This window comes from Camelus bactrianus, chromosome 9, assembly GCF_048773025.1.
Source record: "Camelus bactrianus isolate YW-2024 breed Bactrian camel chromosome 9, ASM4877302v1, whole genome shotgun sequence".
In the NCBI taxonomy this organism is placed as follows: Eukaryota; Metazoa; Chordata; class Mammalia; order Artiodactyla; family Camelidae; genus Camelus; species Camelus bactrianus.
Genome location: NC_133547.1, coordinates 8,181,538 through 8,202,322, shown reverse-complemented (window position 1 = coordinate 8,202,322; position 20,785 = coordinate 8,181,538). Strand labels below are relative to the sequence as shown.

General features: G+C 42.0%; 1 protein-coding gene across 2 annotated transcripts in view; it reads left to right on the top strand.

Annotated features, from left to right (window-relative positions):
- Positions 1 to 130: 130 nt before the first annotated feature.
- Positions 131 to 20,785, top strand: part of ARHGAP35 (Rho GTPase activating protein 35) — a 109,598-nt gene continuing 88,943 nt past the window's right edge. The window contains exon 1 of one of the 2 annotated variants that reach the window (XM_074369363.1): positions 131 to 1,012. The gene's annotated coding sequence lies outside the window, so the exon portion shown is untranslated. The remainder of the gene's footprint in view (positions 1,013 to 20,785) is intronic. The other variant, XM_074369362.1, reaches the window with a different exon arrangement.

Here is a 20,785-nt window from a genome sequence, read left to right as displayed (position 1 = left end):
GTGTTCCCCAATCAACTCCCTCACTGGGTGCGCTCCCTCCTCCTCAGCCCCTCCCCACCGCCCCACGTTACGTCGCTCCCTCTCTCGTCCTCCGTTATCCCGGGGGCTGCGGCTCGCGCGGCAAACCCACCTCCCCTTGCCTTTCATTGGCTGGTCAGGTCCCGCGCGAGCGGGATCGCGCCCTTCGCCTCCGCCCTCAAAGCTGGGCCATGCCTTTCCCTTTCTGGTTTCTCCAAGAGCCAGCGCGAGGTGGGCATCGGCTGCTTCAGGCGCGCGCAAACACGGGCGCGCCCGCCTGCCGCGGGCCACTCCCTCCGCCTCGCGCGAGTAGCTGCGGCGGCTGGCAGCCCCTCCTGCGCACGCGCACTTGCCCACCCAATTCCCTCTGCTCGGTCGCGGGTCCCCTCGCGCTTAGTCTCGCGCCGCAGCTATCGCAGTAGCAGCACCTTCTTGGGGCGCACGCGCACTGCATCCCCCGCGCCCGTTCCCTGGACGCAGGAGGACGCAGGCCGCCGCGGTGGCAGTGAGCCTTTGGGGCGCGCACGCGCTTTCGCTTCTCCCTTGCCTCGCGCCAGTTATCCCCTCGCAGCGCGCGCTCGGGGGCCGTTATCCCCCTTCAACGGTCCCCGCGCCACGCACGCGCAGTAGCAACGGGCGCGCGCACGGGAGCGGCGGCCGCAGGAAGGAGGCGCCGCCGCCGCCGCCGCCGCCATTGCGAAAGAGGGAGGGAGCGAGAGAGCGAGGCTGGTCCGCCCTCCCCCTGGTTCCCGCCCCTCCCCCCTTCCCCTCCCCGCCCCCCGCCCCGAGGGAGAGCAGCGGAGCGGCGGGAGGAGGAGGTGGAGGAGGCGGAGGAGGGAGCCCGCGAGGGAGGGTCCGCCCGGCCCCCCGCCGCCGGAGCTGCCGCCGCCGCCTCAGCCGCCGCTGGACGAAGAGCAGCAGAACATGGCGCCGGGGCCGCCGTCGTCGCTGCTGGGATCCCGGAGGCCGGGGCCGCGCTGAGGGCGCCCAGCTGGTGAGTGCGCGAGCTCGCGGGCCCCGGCGGCGAGGCCGGGCGCCGCCCCGCTGTGGGGTCCAGGGGGAGGCGGGGACCGCGGGGCCCGGAGCCCGCGAACAATGGAGGAGCCGGAGGGGGAGGGGAGGGAGGGCCCCCCAGTCCCCTGGGCCCCGGCGCCCCCGCCGCTTCGCGCTGCGGCCCGGCCCGCCGGGGCCCGCCTGCCCTTCGGACTTGCCCCTGCCCGCCCCAGCCCTGCCGTCGCCGCGTCTGCCCCCACCTTCCAACCCATTGGGATCTCGGTGTCTGCCTTGGTCCCCCACCCCCTCACTTCAGCCACTCTGCTCCCAATTCTGCGTCTCTTCCGCCCCTCAGTAATGCCCTTCGCCCCTCTTGGACTCTGCAGTGCTCATGGGACCCACCTTCTTCGTGACTCTTCCGCATCTCTTAATTCTAGACCCCCACTTTGATATTCGTGACCCTTTTGCCTTATACGATTCTACTCTCACCACCCTGGATTTGTCCCCTTCTTTGACCCATCTAGTGTTACCCTCCTCTGTTGCACCCTCAGGAGCTGTCCCTTTAGGACCTGCGATTCCACCTCCTTGGAGATCCATACGAGACCTTGTTCGTCTTGACACTGCTGCCCTCATGTCTTTTTCTTGGACTTAATTCCACCTCCCTCTTGGGCCCTACTGCCCAGTCACAAGACCTGCTGCACCCCTGGGCTCTCTGACCCTTGTCTGCCTCACTTCAGTCCCCTGCCCCCTCTCGGACTCGGCTGCACCTTGCTTGCCTCCTCCCGTACTCAGATCTTGCTCCCGTTTGCCATTCAGAGCCTTTCCTCCCTTCCAGACCTTTCTGCCTCTCCACTTTACCCCTCGTCCAATCTCAGATCTCGCTGAGCCCTCCAACCTGCTTGCTTTCCGACTTTGCCTTCCACGAAGCAGCCTCCTCCCCCTTCTCTGACTCTGCAGCTCTCTCATTTCTACCACTCACTTCTCTGACCTTTCTCCCTAACTCAGTCTCTCCGCAGTCTCATGCCATGCAGTTGCCAGTTGTGCTCCAATATTCTCCTTGCGGTTTCTTCTTCTCTCCACCTCCTTATTGGCCAGCTTATAAGCTGTTCCATTCATTTGCGCCCCCTTCTTTTGACTTGTCTCTGTTTCAGTTCTTAACAGCTTAAGACCTGCTTACAGCCTCCTCTGTTGCCGAATCCTGTTCTCTCCATTTTGGTCCTTCTTGGATTTGCCTTTTACTTCACCAAACCATTGGTAATTTCTGTCTGATCCGTAGCTCCTTTCCTTCCCATACTGCATCTCATACCTGCCCCAAATGCTTTTTGCACCTGCCCTTTCATTTGTTCTGTTTTGCCCCATTCTCTCTATTTAATGTTTTCCTCTCAGCTCTGCCCCTTTCGGAGCTGTCCATTTGTTCACCAATTTTTTGGACCCATTTCAACTTTCCTACTGCTGTCCCCTCTTGGAACCATCCTCTTTTACCCTGGTTATCTTGTAGCTGCCTCGCACCTCTATTGCCTCTCAATTCTAAGTTTTCCACCTTATCTTCTCTTTCCCCACTATTTTGATTCAGCTACCCCTCTCCTTTCTCGTATTTGTCCTTTTTTTTTTTTTGCCCTGCCTCTTAACCTGTTTTTTGAGTCTCTTTTCCAACTCTGCCTAGTATAGAGATGTTTTCTCAACCATTCCTACCTGTCATTACCCCAGTTCCCTCTTGGAGCTGCCTCAGTTCTTGGCTAGAGTCTCCCTTTTGGTGTCCCTCTCCCAGTTCTGTACTTCATTGCCTTGTTTTCTTCCTTGTTTTTTCTTTCTTCTTGTATCCTGCTAGACTCCTTCCCGTTTAGTTCCAATCAGACTTGTTTCTCCCAGCTCCCCCCTCCTTGACCCGCCCATTCTCCACTGAGTGCTTTCCCTCTTCAGATGTGCCTTTCTCTAGTCTCCATCCCTCAGCTTTGAAGAAGGGACTCGGTTGGGCCTCGGACTCTCCAGGCTCTGATTTAGACTGCAGATTCTCTCAGCATGCTGACCCTGAGGGTTTTATCTCAAGGGATCCTGTGAGATCTGGATAAATAGGTGAAGGTTGGTTGACTGGTTACTGCTCTCTGGAGTCTGGGAGTGTCTTCCCTATTTCCCCCACTTCTACCAAGGTTATGGTGATGGGAGTGGATCTCTTCCCATTGCCCAGTTTTCTTTCCCACTCCCATTTTGTTCCCCAGACCCTTTGGATCCCTGGGCTTTGTAGCTTTGTGTCCTTCAAAAAAGGAGAGTGCGGCTGCTCACAGGTCTGTCATCTCTTTCTCACTTTCCCTCCCTCCTCTGAGCTATTATAAAGAGACAGTTATACCGTCTTCCACCTCCAAGCCAGCACCGCTTGGGAGAACTTTGGAGTGTGCTTTTTGTTTTTTGTTTTCCAGCTGACAAGTATATTTTTGTTTTATCCTTGGCTGAGGAAATGCCAGTTCTCAAGTATTTCCCAATCCCACCAGAGGTTATGGCCGCACTTAGGGTTTACTGCTCTAGGTCTGCAGAAGCTGCCTTCCCTAATGGTCTCTGGTTTGCTGTGTGACCTCCGGGAAGGGTTGGGGAGGGTGGGCTTATTTTTTTTCACCTCTGCTCCCGGAAGAATTCAGCTTCCTGGTCTTCAGAATAGTGAGGGCCTGGGTTTGGAAAGGCCTTTGTGATTGTTTGTTGAAAGAGAGAGTGCCAAGTGTCACTCAGATTTCTGCCCTCTGGTATTGCTGGCGTTCCCAGCCACAGGAGCGGAATGCCTCTAGGCAGATCCACGCTGAATTTGGGAAAGGGAGAAGGTTCATTGCTGTATCAGGAGTATGTGGGTGGGCCCTGGCACTACCCAGGCCATTTGATAGAGTGAGAAATGGGTGTCAGGAAATGGCCGATATGGTTGGGGTTTTGGTTTATTTCCTGGGAAATGTACCTTAGCCACCTTTCCTTCAGCTGCTTTCTTCAATGATCTTATGTTGGGGGTGGGGATTAGGAAATTCATTCAGAGGAAGAGGTGGTTTTTACAGAAAATCATCCAACTATTTTCCTTCCTTAACTTGGGAGAGAGAACCTTTTGCATGTTCTAGGTTTATTTATTTTATTTCTTAAGTAAATCAACCTCCTGATTTTTTTCCCCCTGTGGCCCAGGTCAATTGCATATTAAAACAGCCGTCCAGCTGTGAAGGAGAATTTACTGGAAGGACTTTCTTAACTGAGCTATGATCAAACTTTGTTTACTTCAGCACTTATTTAGAAGTAGTTCTCTGTGAACACATTTGAAATAAAGAACATGCACTATCATCTACAGAAATGGACCATTGACTCATCAAATATTAGGGCATTTGTACATAAGACAGTGAAGGAGGCTGGATAGTAGATCTGTATGGCTCCTTTACCTTCTGAGTTCTTAGGACTTTAAATTTTGTGACAAGCAGAGTCTGATAATTTTAATTATCAATGGCATTTGCTTTCACCATTATTGACTTTAAGAATTTTGGTTCATTTCTGTTAATTTCTGAATTTTGGCCTTGTGATGATCATGATTAATTCTCTGAATTTATTTGAGTTTATGTCTCCCATGTTGGTATAAATAGTTGTTTTTATTCATAACTTGGAAGTGCCATCTAATTAAGAATAAAAACAATTGTGTATGCAGAACCACTTAAATTTGTGTTCCAGAGTTTTAATACTGCTGACAGCATAGAAAGTTTCTGCATGCTGAAAGCCTAAGTTTATTTTACATAATAGGAAGAGAGGAAACATAAGAACAAAGAGCTGTTTTTTTCTTCCTAAACTGGTAACTGATATTCCAAAGACTGTCAGATTTCTCTGATAGTAGCAGAGTCTCCAGCTCCTGTATCAACATTTGCTTTCATGATGGAATTGGGTGCAACAGAAATCTAAGGTGGTAGCCTTGGCCTTCTGGAACAATTAATATGCCAGTTGGGGGTGGGGTGTGGAGCAGGCGATGGTGACAGACAACTGTTTTTAACCTAGTAACATGTCTTCAGTTGTTCCTTGCCCTGCCTAGAAAATCTCCATGTAACTGGTCTGATTAAAGTTCCTATCTTTTTATACTAACCTTTCTTTTTGACTGTGTCCCCTCTTCCTTCCCTATTGCCCCTTTTTTTTCTTGGTATGATGAAGGTCAAAGCATTTGGGACAATAAAAAATCAAAATAGTCATTCCTGTTGATACTGGACACATGGAAGAAGTTTTCTATGTGCAGATCCATGGGCCTGATGGTGACTTTTGGCAAAGACAGTGTGGGAGGAGTGAGGGTTGCACAGATGATTGATTGTAAACTGTAGCCTCGTAGGTATTTGGTCAGTATGTGATGTGATGAGGAAACACATCAGGTTGATACATTGGAGACTGAAAAGGTGAGAGTGGTTGTTCATGTCCCTCTGGTCTTGTCTGCTTTCCCCTCTTTGGTCTGCTGTGGTGTTCCGAGAGGTGTTAGGTCTCTTGTAGGGCCTTCCTGTGATCTGCTTCAACTATTGTCATTCACCAAGTAGCAGTCTAAACAGTGTGTTAGTATATCCAGTCAGTGTGACATTTTATTGATCATCTAGTTCAGTTGTTTAAAATTTCTTTTTCACGGTTTATGAAATAGATTAACTTGGAGATTCTCTGCTTAAAGAGGGACGGTAACTAGCAGAAATCCTTTGGGTTTCAAGCAATAGTTTGAAGATCTGTACCTAGTCTAGTCTTCTCATTTACAGATGGGGAAATGGAAGGCTTGCTAGTAGCATGGTGACAGGCTTCCTGTCGTAGTTGAAAGAGTCCAGGGCGTACAGGCAGGAGACTTTCTGGCCTTAACCTAATTAGATGGAACCTTGGACAAAGCGCATTCACCTCTCTGGGCTTCACATTCCTAGCCTGAAGTCTTGTGTGCCATCCAGTTCTGATTGTAGATCCTTGTCCTGGATCACATACCATGTTAGAGCTGGGAGTGGGACCAGACTCCTGGTGCTACTTTTAACCGCTGCCCCCCACCTCAATCAAATCCTGTAACACAGAATTGGCCCAGAGTAGGGAAGGGGGCTCTTTCCCTGGGAGATGCAGTAGAATGAATTGCATTACCTTTGTTGCATGCTTTTTCAAATATAAAATGAACTCTTGCCTCTTTTTCAGCTATTTGGTTGAAGATTAGTTTGTAATTTGGGGAGAAAGGAGCATCCAGAGTGTATCAGCTACATAACTAAAACCATGTATCTCTTAAAAACAATGTGGAATTTTTCAGGCTGAGTCACTGTTGACATAGGCTCTCTCAAATAGCAATGGCAGTAGCGCTTCAGTTGCTGGTATTAAGAAATGCAAACAAATCATTTATGTTCATCTTCCTGAAAATTAATTTGTTTCATTTTTGATACAGTGCTTTATTGGGCTTCATCTGTGAAAAATTCTTAAAAATAATATTTGGCATCTGTCAGTCTAGTTTTCATTTACTTGCTTCTCTGATATTAAGAAACACCATGAAGTTGTTATATTAGCAGAGAACCAGGTCCTTTCAGCCATGAAGCATCATCATAGGAAAGTAATATTTATTTTAGTTGAAAATAGCCAGATTTGCCTGTCTCATTCCTTTATTGATTGAACATTTTCATTTTATGAATTTGTGGCAGTTGTGACAATTGCATTATGCATCTATATAGTATAGGTATTTCATACTTTTTTCGCTCTCCTAGTGTCTCTGCATTCTTATTTGGAAAATGTTCTCTTACTCATCACTATTATAATATTTGCACTTGGTAATCAAAGTTGAACAATTGAGAGACAGCTTCCTATGGTATAAAGAATGTTGAATTGATAATAAGAAAATCTAGGTTCTACAGCTTACTGCTGTGTGACTTTGGCCAAATCATTTTCACCTCTCTTGACTGCATTTTCTTCTTTAGAAAAACAAAGGGGTTATACTCGTTATTTCCAATGATTTCCCACCATACCTTGTACATAGTAGGCCCCCACTACATACATGCTAATTGAAGCCAAGCTGGTGCCAAAGCATTTTTCCATTTTTTTAGGGGGGGGGGCACAGTGGGGGAGATGTGTGCACTGACTATAATGGCCATTTTTAGGCTTGAAACTCTTAGATGGCATGCCCTCCTGGTCAGCATTTAATCCCTATACATACATACACGCATATTTCCTAAGTGTCTTGAGCAGGGCCACACAGCTAATAAGTGGTAGGGCTGTGTTATAAATCCATGTCTGTCTAATTCAGAAATTTATGTTTATTTTATTAGATAGTCTTGTCTCACTGGGATATAAGAATAACCTATAGTTCCGTCCCCTGAGGAATTGGTAGTCAGTTATAAATAATTAACTATACATATAATATGGAATGGGGTGAGGGAGGTAAATGTTGAATAGACTATTCTGATTAGTTTCTGGCTCCTTGGGAGTCAGTCCTGTATTAATCTTAAAGATATTCATATTCAGAGACTGAGCACACATTAGGTTCCATTCTTTTCAAAAGAATCTACAGCCACATATACCAGCTTGTCTTTCTAGTCAGTACAGTATATTGAAAAAGCTGAGCATTTCATTTCTGACCTGGATTCAGACCCAGGTATAACAGAACTGTAAGTAAATTTGTCCAACAGAAAGAAGAAAGAAATGTTTGGTCATATAATGATCTTAAATCTGTATTTTCTTTGGCAAATAGAAAAGTATCTGAACAGGTCCTAATTTCTCAGATTTTCTTCTGAGAAAACTTTCTAAGCACGTAGAAATGTACAGATTAAAAATACGCTTGCCTCTTGACTTATTTGTGTAGAGCTCCCTATAATGCTTTTTTTAAAAATTGCAATTCAAAAAGTTATTAAATAATGTTGGGGTGCAAGAATGTTGGCCAGCTACAGCTAATAGCCTCCTGAAGTGTAAAAAAAAAATTGTTGCATGGTACTTCTCTCCATCTCTATTTAAAAAAAAGGTCGAAACCCAGGCTTCATCTATTACAGCCTGCACTACTTAGGAATAAGACAAAGGAAAATGATTATCGTTAATTGCCACTGGCAATTAAAAAGGATTCTTTGTTCAGTAACAAATTGATTGTGTACAAATGAAAGTCAGCACTGCATTAATACAAGATTATTAGATTCTTGAAATCAGCATCTTCAGCTAGAGTGGCTTTCACTTCAAGGGAATTGTTTCACTGGGAATAGTGTACCTAAATGCTTGGGGATAAAAGATATCACTAGGTCTTTATTTTTCAAAAATGCTTGTTAAGTTTGTAGGTGGAAGGCTGGTGGATGCTGCTTTTGTGGTATCTTTCTTTTTTGGACGGGAGGGGTGGGTAATTAGGCTTGTTTGTTTGTTTAATGGAGGTGCGGGGGATTGAACCCAGGACCTGGGGCATGCTAAGCACACACTCTACTACTTCAGCCTCCCCCATTTTTCCACACAATTCTTAATACATTGGAGACTATTTAAGAGTCTATCTGTAAGGCACTTAAGTCATGACTTTAATATATGAATGTGAATGTGTAGGATGATATTTATAACTTTTCCAAATTTATTCAAGATAACATGTCTGATAACATGTCTGATATCAAATGGGATAACGGTGATCTCATACAAATTACAACTGTCAAAAGCTTTGTGTAGTAACAGATATTCCCTATTTGTGTTGTAACTCCAGATTTTTGGGGGTCTCTCTGTTTACTGGGAATTAAAAGGAAATAGGTAGTGGTCACTGCTGTGACATGATGGGCCTGTCAGGCACGCAAACTGATGTGAACTTTCTGGAAATGGTGTGGCAATGTTTTAAGAGACAAACAATCCTTGATCTAGTTATAGGTATTTATGGACCAAGAACTACAGATGAGGACTGAGGTTTTATACAAAAATGTTAATTATAGTGGTGTGTATTAAAAAGGAAAGAAACAATCTCAATGTTTTAACCTTAAGGGGATAGTCACTTTATGGAAAAGTCTGGAGTCATGAAAAAAGGATGTTTTTGGAGAATTCTTGACATGGGAAGGTGCACACAAAATAAAATTAAGTATGAGAAAAAAGCAGGGTATACATCTATAAACAGCATGGTTCCAGTTATTTTAAAATACATATGGAAAAAAGTGGAAGAAATATACTGAAGTGTTAGTATTTATCTCTATGTTGTAGAATTTTGAATGATTAATTTTTTTTCAGAGTTTTCCCAAATTTTCCACAGTGATTTCACTATTTTTGATTTGGAGAAAAAAGGTTAAACTATTCTTTTTGTTTTTTTTTTTTCCAGTGTGGTTGTATTATGTTTGTTTTTTCTTGTAAACATATGAAGGAAAAATTGAGCTGAGAAGCAAGAAATTAGTAGTAGGGAGATCTGTTGGACTTTAGTACCTTTGAAGGTAAGGCAGTCGCCCTTTCTTAGAACAATAATTGAATTAATTATAGCAGTTAATTTAACAACAATATTCTTATTGAGTACCAGGAGACTCCTGAGTGTTCCCTCATATCCTCCTCATGATAATCCTCTGCTCTGAGGAAGGTGGTGCTTCATTTTCTAGCTGGGGAACAGAGGCTTCCTGAGGGAGCCTGCCCGAGGCCACAGGGCTAGTAGGTCCCTGCAGCAGCCAGGTTCAGAGCCTTTGTTCTGAGCTGCTGCTCCCTACACCTTCTCTGGTATACTTTACACTTAGCAGAACTGATTTCACCCCAGAGATGAGGAGAACTAAAGTCAACGGCTGATAGCTGTAGCTAAACCCTCAGTTCTCTCTTCAGCAGGGTGTTTCCCTGGCCCTCAGCTATGCATGTTTTGAAGGAGCCATCAGTATATTAATTAATTTTCCTTTTCTTGGTCAAAATCAGGAATGGCCATGAAACTAGTTATATCATCCCTTTATGGGCCAAAAATCTTTAAATAAGGTTTAAATATTTTAATATATTAAATATATGTGATTACTTTTACTTTAATATTTAATAATTAAGGACTGTTAAGCAGAAGAGGGAACAAACTAGTTCTCTGTAACTCTGGAGGATAGAGGTATAGAGAGACAAGTTTTATTTTTCCTTTTTCCTCCCCATTCAACCAATGTTTAGGTGTGTATACTGTTTAGAGTACCAGTTATACAAAACATGCCTCCTCCTCTTTCAGAGAGCTTATATGCCATTCATAAAACAAAAGCAATTCTTCCGTTCAGGTAACACAAGAAACACCCTATTTCTGTACCTACCAGAAAGTAAAACAATTTAGGGGGCCAGTGGCCTGGTTTTTTTTGTTTTTTTGTTTTTTCCTGATCTTATCTGAAAGAATTAAGCGTGACTAAACATTTCAGTGTAAGAATGTGTTGACTAGGAAGATAGATTTCATCTTACTGTAACAAAGAACTTTTTAAGAAAGTGGTCCAGGTTCATGTTTTGCCTTGAATAAGGAATAATTTGGAGATTTAAAAATTTACTTTCTTTGTTTTTATTGTTATTATTTAACGAGATATTTGCATACACACATACCTATGTATTTACTGGTTATTCTTTTCATGAGGGAGAGTACTTGCCCGAGGTAGCAGCCAGTTTTGGGGTCTTACTGGTGTCCCACACATGTCAGTGTTGTAGGTCATAGGCCAAATAGCCATTGTTGAGGTCTGTTTGCTATTCATGGTGTTAGGACTGAGGCCTCGGTTGAGCTTTCTCTCATTATGACATATGGCCTCAGTTTGAGCCCCAGTCCCACCTCTTGTCAGCTCTATACCCTTAGACAAGACATTTAAACTTAAGTGCCCTCAGGCACCTCATCTATAAAAAGGGGAATGTAGTAGTGTCTATTCAGAGGGTCACTGTGCACATTACAATGGGTAGTGTATTTAAGAAGCTTAAGATCATGCCTGGGTCATGCTCTGTAAATGTCATTATTAGTGCAGTGGTTCCAGATTTGGCTTTTACAGACCAGCTGAACAGTGTAGTGGTGGGGAAATAAATATTAGTTTACCAATTTTTAGTTTTGCCAAGAAGAACATTTTAAAAGATATTCACTATTTTGTTAAAGAAAAAGGAACTAATATCAGAATAAAAGATAGCCATTCTCAAGGAAGTTGGCGGCTTTACATGGATATATGTAGATATGTGTTTCTAATTCTCATTTTTACATAGACTGGGGAAGACATTGCCAAAGGCCGGCACCTGTGTGATATTCGGATAGGTATTAAATAGACAGATTAGTGTCCCAGTTCCTCCATTTATTCTGTCACTTTAGGCAAGCTTTGATTTTTCTGAGCCTTAGTTTTCTGATGCATAAAATAAAGACATTAATATCTGTCTCACAGGGTTTTGTGAGAAAATGTATGAAAATGTTTGGCATATAGTAAGAGGTCAATTGATAGGATCTGTTTTTCTGAAATGGTAAGTTAAGTGTTAAGCTAGTTAAGTGAAACCCACTGTGCTGCGTGCACTGGGAATTCCAAGAAGTAGGGTATTGTGCTTGATTGCAGAAGTCTCCTACAAAGGTAGCTTTCTCTTCATTCTTCCCTCTCTCATTTATTCTCAACAAGTCACTGGAGGCACTAGACAAAAACCTGACTGTTGTTCCCCTTTAGTGCTTTTCTATAAGATTAAGCTCAGATCACTAGTGTGGTCTGTAGAATCCTTTACATTTTGGCCCTTCCTATCTTCCCAGCCTCATACTTCTCGGTCTCCAGGACACACTGTTCTTTTTCTACCTCTGTGTTTTTGATGAAGCTGGTTCCTCCTGAGAAGTTCTTTACCAATCCTTCTCTGATTGGTGAATTCCTGCTCATCCTTCAGCATCCTCTCGTGTCCACTGTTTTGAGACCGTTCTTCTTGGGAGCTCTGTACTGTTAGCACTTTGCTGGTGATACTATACATATCACTTGTTTTTGTGTAGTGATATGTTTGTATGGTTCTGTATCAGCAGTCACAAAACACCCATACTGTTCCCTCATCCCTGTCCCCCAGCCACCCAGTTGTCCCCTTCAGAGACATCAGTCTTTACCAGAGATACTCTGTGTACATATAAATAAGCAAATAGAAATATGTATGAGCTCCCCCACCCCTTTACATGAATAGTAGCATACTATAATTACTGTTCTACATCTTTTTTTCACTTAATATTTTGGGAGATTTTTAGTGTTAACATAAAGGAAGCTTCCTTGTTCTTACAGCCTCATAGTATTCCACTACACAGATACACTGTAATTAACCAGCCTTCTTTGATGGGCATTTGATTTGTTTCCAGTTCTTTGCTTTTGTAGTCAATGCTGTAGGGAAAACCTGAATATATGTCATTTTGCACGTGTGAGATTATACCTGTGGGAGAAATTCCTAGAAGTAGAACTTCTTGAAGCTAGGAATTTGTTCTTTTTTGTTTTCCACTTTTTCTAATAATGTGCCTGACTGGTCATGGGTGCCTAATTAATGCCTGAATGAAGAACAGAATAGTCCAGCTGGTAAGCCAAGATGGATTTTTGAAAAAAAGTTGAACACTGATACCCTAAGTCCTGATATCAGGGGTCTACAGCTAAATCCTAAAGCTTGCTGAAGTCCTGGCAGCTGTTCCCCCCATGGCTTTGGGCGTTATAATAGTCCAGAGGACATAGTTGGAGGATGTCTGTGTAGCTCACTCAGCTTGGGACAGATTAGACTTTTCAAACAGCCCTCCCAATATGACAGTCAATACAATATCCCTTTCCACTGTGAGCTCACCCCTGGGGAAATCGTTATACTCTCCAAGTGAAACTAGGTCTTCAGAGACTCCTGCATTAATATTAGCCAATCCTTCCTTAGTCTTTTCTATACACCAGGCACATTTTATGCACTCTACATGTATTAACTGAAAGGAATCCGTGTAATAGACCTCAGAAATAGGTGTTATCCTGTGCCCATTTTACAGATGAAGGAACTGAGGCAGCACATATTTAGGTAATGCAGGTAGATTCAGGGAAAGGAGAGTAACCATACACCCCCACCCCCGTCCCTTAGAAAGTACCAAATTGTTATACAGTTCTATCAGGCTGGTTTTGTGTGTGTGCTCTCTTTTCTCTCTGTGGGGTTAATCACCTACGATTTCACATATTGACCTTGATTATTGGGAAATGTTTCTCCCACTGAAAGGTATTTGGGTGAGCATAGTGTGTTCTTTGGTTTGTCCCCTTGATCCCTAGTTTAGCTTACCTGTTAAAGATTTCCAGAGTAACCTAGCAGTTTATTCTAGTTCCGTTTTCCACTTCTTTTTAGTGAATTCCTAATTGGACTTTATAATCTAGTCTTTTCATCTAAGCTTATTATAGCAAAACACAATCAGAGCCTGTTACCCAGTTCATTTCTATAATGCTTCCTTGAAACATTCTGCTTTTGGTTTTGGGGAAATGGCTCTGGAAATTTTGGTATTGCATGATTCTGAAGGGAAGGGCCAGTGGCATGTGTTTCGTGTCATCAGCCAGCCTGGAATGCTCGCTTTAATAACTAGTTCAAGTGCCTATCTTCCCAGAAGCCTTCCCTAGATCCTTCCTCTGTTTCTGAGGTCTGAATTAGCATCAGGGCTTCTTTTAGATCAGCCTTGTCTAATAGAACTTTCCGCAATGTCCTTTACAACAGCCACTAGCCACGTGTTTCTACTTGAAATGTAACTAGTGGGACTGAGAAACTGAATTTTAAATTTTATTTAATTTTTATTAAACCTTCAGTGGCCAGGGTATTGGGGAGTGCAGATGTAGACTGTATCCTCCACAAGAGAGAGGTTTTTCTTTTTCCTACCTCTCCTAATTGTGACACACAGCCACACTTCTTATGTATTTGATGAATGTTGGGTAAATAGCTCTCAGTGGCTGAATTATATCAGGAAAGTTAAAATATTCCTTAAAATTCTACTTCCTAGGGATGACCACTGTTAACAATTATGGATTTATTTTTTTCAAACAATTGTGTTTTAATTGTAGAAAAAAATCGGCAGTTTTCATTGACATTTCAGTGATTTCTGCACAGGATTCATCCTTGATTCTAGAAATCAACATTAATCAAGGTTTTCGGTTGGGGAATTTTAGGAGTTGGAGGCTTAGAATGTGGGTCATAAATGTAATAGAAAGAAGTATGACTGATATTGTCCAAGTACCTTTAAGAAGATTGTTGTGACATAATGGAATTCTGTCCTAATGATTAGAGTCCTTAGTGAAAATTGAAGAAAGAGGATGAATCATCTTTCTTTCCTCTTCTGTGTCCCAGATGATTTTGCTGGCATTTTGTTACAAGGATGAGTTGAGTGTTTCAGGTGATTTTGGCTTGACTCCTTCTTGGGGTGAATGGGGTGTTTGAAGAGAGAAAGATTAAAGGCGATTTATTACTTGCTCTCAAGACTGAAGAAGTATAAACAGATCTGCTTGAATTTTTCTCTTCCATAGTAGAAGCAGCGTCATAGGCCAAGTTCTTTTTGTAAATGTAGGTGGGAGAAGGGAGGTGGGTGTGTGCACATGTGTGCTCATGTGCACACACATCTTTCCCATGTAAATATGTCAGTTATTTAATTTTATTAAATTCCCTTGAATCTTTAATAGTTCTCCCTACTCCATATCATCTGTTTTGGAGAACTTCCTTTCTGTTCTGAAATGGTGTAGTATTTACATTGAGTGGGCTGGTGATGTTGGGGCAAAGAGAGACATAGATGGAGAGAGAGATAATAAATGATAAAACTGGTGCTCAGAAGTAAAGGAAGGAATTTTTTAAAGTCTTTGAATTAAGTGGAATGTGGCATTGGATCCTGGAACAGAAAAAAGAATGAATGGAAAAACTGTGAAATCCGAATAAAGTCTGTAAATTTAGGGTTTTGTACCAAAGATAATTTCTTTGTTTTTACATGTGTACTGTGGTTATGTTAACATAGGGGAAGTTGGGTGAAGGGCATATGGGAACTCTGTGATATCTGAAATTTTTCTGCAAATTAAAATTATTCCCAAGTAAGGTAAAAAAAAAAAAGCCAGGAGGAGCAAGAGCATTTAAGGGCTGTGACTTCATCTAGGGGGAGTGGGGTCTATATAAATTTCGATTATGTAAGGGCCTTCCAGAAGCTCTGCCTTCTCTGTTCACTTCCCTCCTTAAACTCAGTGTTCCAGCCATGTTGGGTGACAGTAGCTCTCCCAGAGATCCTTGCTTTTGGACCTTTTTGTATACTGTTTCCTTTTTTATGGTATATTCTGCCACCCCCTACCCCCAACTAAATCAAACCAAAAAAAAACAACTTAACTAATTCCTTTTAATTCTTTTTTTTTTCTTCCTTTTTTGAGGAGGAGGTATTAGGTTTGTTTGTTTGTTTGTTTGTTTGTTTATTTAATGGAGGTACTGGGGATTGAACCCAGGACCTTGTGCATGCTAAGCAGGAACTCTATCATTGAGTTATAACCTCCCACTTCCTTAATTCTTTAGGTCTGCCTTAGATTTTATTTCCCTCAGAAAACTTTCCCTGCCTACAGTGGTCAGCCCCTTACCTGACCTCCTGAGTTTAGCCCTAACAGCTGTGTTCTGATTGCCTGCTTTCTTTTCTCCTTATCCAGTTGCATTTTAAACTTCTTGAAGTCAGGGGCTGTACTTTTCATCATTGTATCTCTAAGCATATAACCCAGGAATCTAGGCAGCATTGATGTTCAGCAAATGTTTCTTAAATATCTTCACAGTAAGAAGCAAGACTCCTGCTCACAGCCTCTCAGGCCCCACTGGCAGTTTTCCTCATCCCCTTAGGGCTGCTGTATGCTGGCATATATGCTATTGATGGCCAGATCTGTGCCATAGAGGGAAATCAGGACTATAGAGATGAGAAAGTACATTTTTAACAGACTTACTCTTGTATTTCAAGCTCCCAGGGGTTCAATTTAGGAAAATACTTTGTTTTAAGATCTGCTAGTTATGTACCAGATTACCTTTTCCTGTACTACATTAATTTATACCTCTCTTTACAATAAAAGATAATGAATAGGTTGTTTTAAATCTGTTCTTTAAGTAAACCGTTATCTAGATAATTAATTCGTCAGCTATGACCCCTGCTTGTGAATTTCTTACCTTCTAGTTGGGGGAGCAAAACATGCTTACCCCATAGTTTGTTACTGTGGCTTAATAATATGAATCTGGTAGTGAGGGGAGCAGGGGCTGTTTGTTGTGGTGGCAATGAGACATGGCTAGTACTGGGTCTGCTGCCCCTGTCTTCATTTTCCCTTACTGACTGCTAACAAACAGAAAGGTTGATGAATTTGGGTTGCCTCTAGTTAGGGCTAAAATGCAGATTCTAAGGAAAGGTTATGAACTCAAGGGTCTGTGGAGCCTTAAGAGATTGAGATGGGGGAGTGTCCACGCTGCTGTCAGGAGTATGTGCTGAATTTTGGTTCTGTTTATTTCTGTGGAGAGAGGATCTGTAACTTTCATTTAATTCTCAAAGGAATTCATGACCCCAAAAAAGATTAGAACCACTGGTTTAGAGTAACACTGAGGCCCATGGCCTCATTTTGTCTCCCCTTTATTTCACCGTTTTAGATTGGGCACTGCCTTTTATTTTTCTCTGATACTTATTTGGAGGAGTCTAATGTTGAACATCTAAGTGAGGAGTGTGGAAGTTTTCTTTTTGGAAGCTTGGTATTATGGCTCTTAAGCCTTATCTGTTTTCTCACTGTTTAGTAAAAATGTCATTTATATTTGAAATACTGATTATTGCTTTCCTAGGTCCAAGTAGCTGAGACAGTGGTCATATAAAGATGAGAATGACTAGGTCCTGGCCTTAAATAGACTTTCAGTGATATACAATGTAAGTGCTCAGAAATGGTAGCTAATAGTTTCATGGGAACATGTATCATTTAGTATCATGGCTACAGTCTTGGAGGGTATACAGGGTAGAATAGAACTTTACATTTTATTGAAATTTCACTGTTGATTTATCTCATTACCTCACTGATATGTTGTAAACCTTTGCATGCGAGGGTGTAACAAATGAGGTGCTTGGGGGCCACTGCCAAGCTGGAGAGGCCCAGTTGGAAATACAGCAGTGACTGATGTCCAAGCTGTGACACATGCATTTACATGGAACTCTTTTTAAAGACTGTTGATGCCATTTCCCTCCTTCTGTGGACAAGGTTCTCTTTGCCCTTAGTCACTCAGCAACTATTTATTGGACACCCATAGGGTGTGTAATACTGGACTGGACCCTTGGACTGGACTATTTACTTTCTAGGAGATGGCAATATCTTTTGATCTCTCCCCATAATCAATATGGTGACAAGGTCCCCTCTGCTGGGAGGCACTATAGATGGGCATTGGAAGTCAAAATGCCAGAGTTTCAAACCCAGCTCTGCCATTTTCCAGCTGGGTAGCCTTGAGTCAGTTCAGTTGACTCCTCTGAGCTTCAGTTTCCTCATGTGTATAATGGAGATATAACTACTATACAGGACTTTTGCATTATATTTTGCATATCAACTGCTTTGCAGAGGGCCTGTCACATAGTCAGGCCCAGCAAGTGGAAGCTGTATTGTTACTAGCTGATGGGGGTTATAAATCTTAGAGAAATTTCTTTATTTATTCACTAAGGATTATTTTTTTGTCACTCTGAAGAAAGAGATTCTACATATGTGAGTGGGGGAATTGGGTACTCCTGGTTAGTATAGAAACAATGGTTATGTGTTTTTATTTGTTTGTTTTGGTTCTGTTTGTTCCACAATTTTTGCTAAGGGTAAGTTCTTTATCTGGGTTCCTAAATTTTTTTTGTGTGTAAGTGCGTTTTTCTGAGGGAGGGGGTCCATATTTTCATCACATAGTCAAAGGAATCCTTAAGTTCCAAAAAATTAAGAATTGGTTAATTGACCTATTAGGTTGGTATAATGTCACAGTTGGTACCTTCGATCCTGAAATTATCCATTAGAGTAAAATATTACTGAGAGAACTTTTCCAAATACAAAGAACGTAGTAAGGATATAGAGTGAATACTCAAAAGCTTTTGTGTGCTACACTTTTTTTTAAGCTGAGAGGAAGTGGGACAAGTAGGAAAGGAAGAGAGGTATCAGGAGGGAGTAAGAAACTGTCTGAAGAATTAAATGCTTGCTTCTTGCCCACATATTTCACAGATTGATTCCAGGTAATTAATTAATGAGCCTCCTTTTCCCTGTACTATAGCTTCCAATCAGACTGGATCACTTGTTTTCTCCTGAACATATGTTAGGGTTTCTTAGCTCATTTTGGTCTCTCTGTCTAGACTCTCCCTTCTCCCACAATTTGCAGGTCCAGTTCTCTGTGCTTCAGAGCTCCTTCCTGATGCTGTCTTTCTTAATTATCATCAGCTTATAAATCCCTTGAAAGCACTCAGTCTCATTCATCTTTTATCCTTCAGAGGCACAGTCCTTTTAAATAGAGTTAGGCACTAAATGAAGGGTGTGGAACTAAAGTGAAGAATGATGCATAAGAAGGAACTAAATCTTTCCTTAAGGGAGGAGGAGGATGTAAGTTAAAATTATTGAAAACAGAAAAAATGATCAGTTGCCAGTGTGGATTCTGAGTTCTGGGAGAGAGTTTGGGAAACCCGTTTATAGCCTGAGTGACAGTCTAGGTAGGGAGAAGCCACCCTGAGTTAGGAAGTATGAGTGTGGGGAATGGGTAGCCAGCATTACAGCCTTGGCCAGATCATATCACTTCTGGACTGGGGTTATCCTCTCTGGAAAATGGATTGGACTTTTTGAACAAGTAAGAGCAGTGGTGGTGCTGAGCACCTGCTATGTGCCAAGTACTATGAGAATATGATAGAGGACAACCAGATAAGACCCCCTGCTTCTATTCCAGTGGGATAAATTGGGTGGGTTAGTCCCTCCACCAGCCTTAAAATAATGTGATCTGGAGAATGGGGCACCAACCTCTGCTTGGGACTGTTGTGAGAATTAAATGAGAAAGTGCTTTGAAGATTATAAAGTGCTCTTATTTATTTTGAGTACCCTCCACCCCTCCCTTTGAGCTATAACTTAAACAGATTAGAAATGTTTAAAATGTGTGTGAAGGTCACTGCCAGCATTTTTACATTAGCCAATCCTCAGTGAAGTTTTCATGCATTATTGTAAGCACATTAGCATAGGAAGATTGGATAGAAGCTTTTTGCACCAATAGGAGTATGAACTAATGATCACAGGGTTTAGGTAGATTCAGGCACTTAATTCTTTCCATTATAAGTGAATCCATTAACAGGATTGGGATATAGATTTGTAATACCATCTTCACCAACTAAAAATGTACACTTACTTATGAAGAGTGCATTTACTTATGAATATTTTTTCAGTTTTTCTCCATTGAGTTTGTTTATACCTTCCCCTTCCCCCTTTTCTGCCCTAAAGATTTTAGGCTGACTGGCTTTTAAATTCTTAAATACAATTTCACATTTGTGAAGGCTACATGTTGGGGAAAACCAAAACTCTACTGATTTGGGGCTTTTTTGACCATAAATTCAGGATATTGTTGTTCTTCAAGTGCTTCCATTTTGTGATTAGGATGAGAATTTTGAAGTACAACTCCCTTGCCCTTAAAATTGTCCCCAGATCCTCAAAACAAAGAGCTAATGATGCAGTTAGGGTGCAATCCATTCCCTGTGGACTTCAAGGAAAATTACTTTCCACACAACTCAGAAGCTCATGGAAAAAGTCAAGCTTCCTTTCAGATCTGGTGAAATTTGTCAAAAATGACCTGATAAAGTGGGATTCTTAACCTCAAGTTTAGAGTTTTTGAGTGTTAAGCAATAATATGAAATTTCTAAGGTAGCTTTGATTTGTGAATGTCACTTCTGTGTCATTCTTTGAGCTTTTTTTTTTTTTTCCTTTGAAACTTTAAATGGAAGTGACTTTGTGCAGTATTCTGGTGTTTTTTACTTTTAGTGAAAGGAAAGACTTGGGTCTTCTCTCGCTGTCTCCTGTGTTACATCTAACCTCTACTGTTTTGTGAGTTCTTGGGATTGAGATAAAAGAGATGGAGTTTCACCTACCCACTGATTTTTAGTATGTCTATTTTAATTCTTCTAAATTTGAGACATTTTCTTTGCATATAATTGAATTTTATGTTTGTCCTTACTGGGGGTCAAACCCCTTAGAATTCATATGAACACTGCTGTCCAGTCAGTAAGGAAGAGATACTTTTTCAGCCTTGAAAGAGTATTTCCAAAATAGTGGAGTCATATACCTATTTTTGGTGACTTTTCAGGTGTATTTTCTGTGTGAGTAGAAATGAAGTTTTGCAATTGGTTGAGAAAAAAAAATGAGGTTAAATTTAAGGGAAGAAATTAATAGCGTCCTGTCCCTTCCTTGGTTTGAGAAATGAAGAAAGGTGTGTTTTCTCATAATTTAATGCTCAGATGACTGAAGTCATGTTACTTTTTAATTGTGAATTACTGAAGTTTAAAGACAACCATTTTCCATCAAGTCTCATTTTGGAAATGGTCTTTGTGGTTCAACCGTGGGAGACATTCTGTTTCTTCTGAGTCTTGGGTGACATCAGTGTGCTCATTGAAGAGACAGCATATTGAATCCTTCTGACCTTAGATGAGTCATTTAATCTCCAGTCTCAGTGTTTTTAGGTTTGGAATGAAGAGAATACCTTCCCTTCCCAAGTGGGTTTAAGAAGCCGTAAGACAGGGTATGTAATAGTACTTTGAGCACATACACATTTTTATGGGGAGTGTATTATTAAAGTTTTGCCTCTAGGTAGATAAGAGGCTGTCCCCCTTACAGTAGAGAGCTCTGCTGAAAGAGCAAATGGGTTATAGCAGTCACAGCTTCTATTTTCTCCAGAAAGCTCAAGCTGCACAACTGGTTTTGTCCATTCT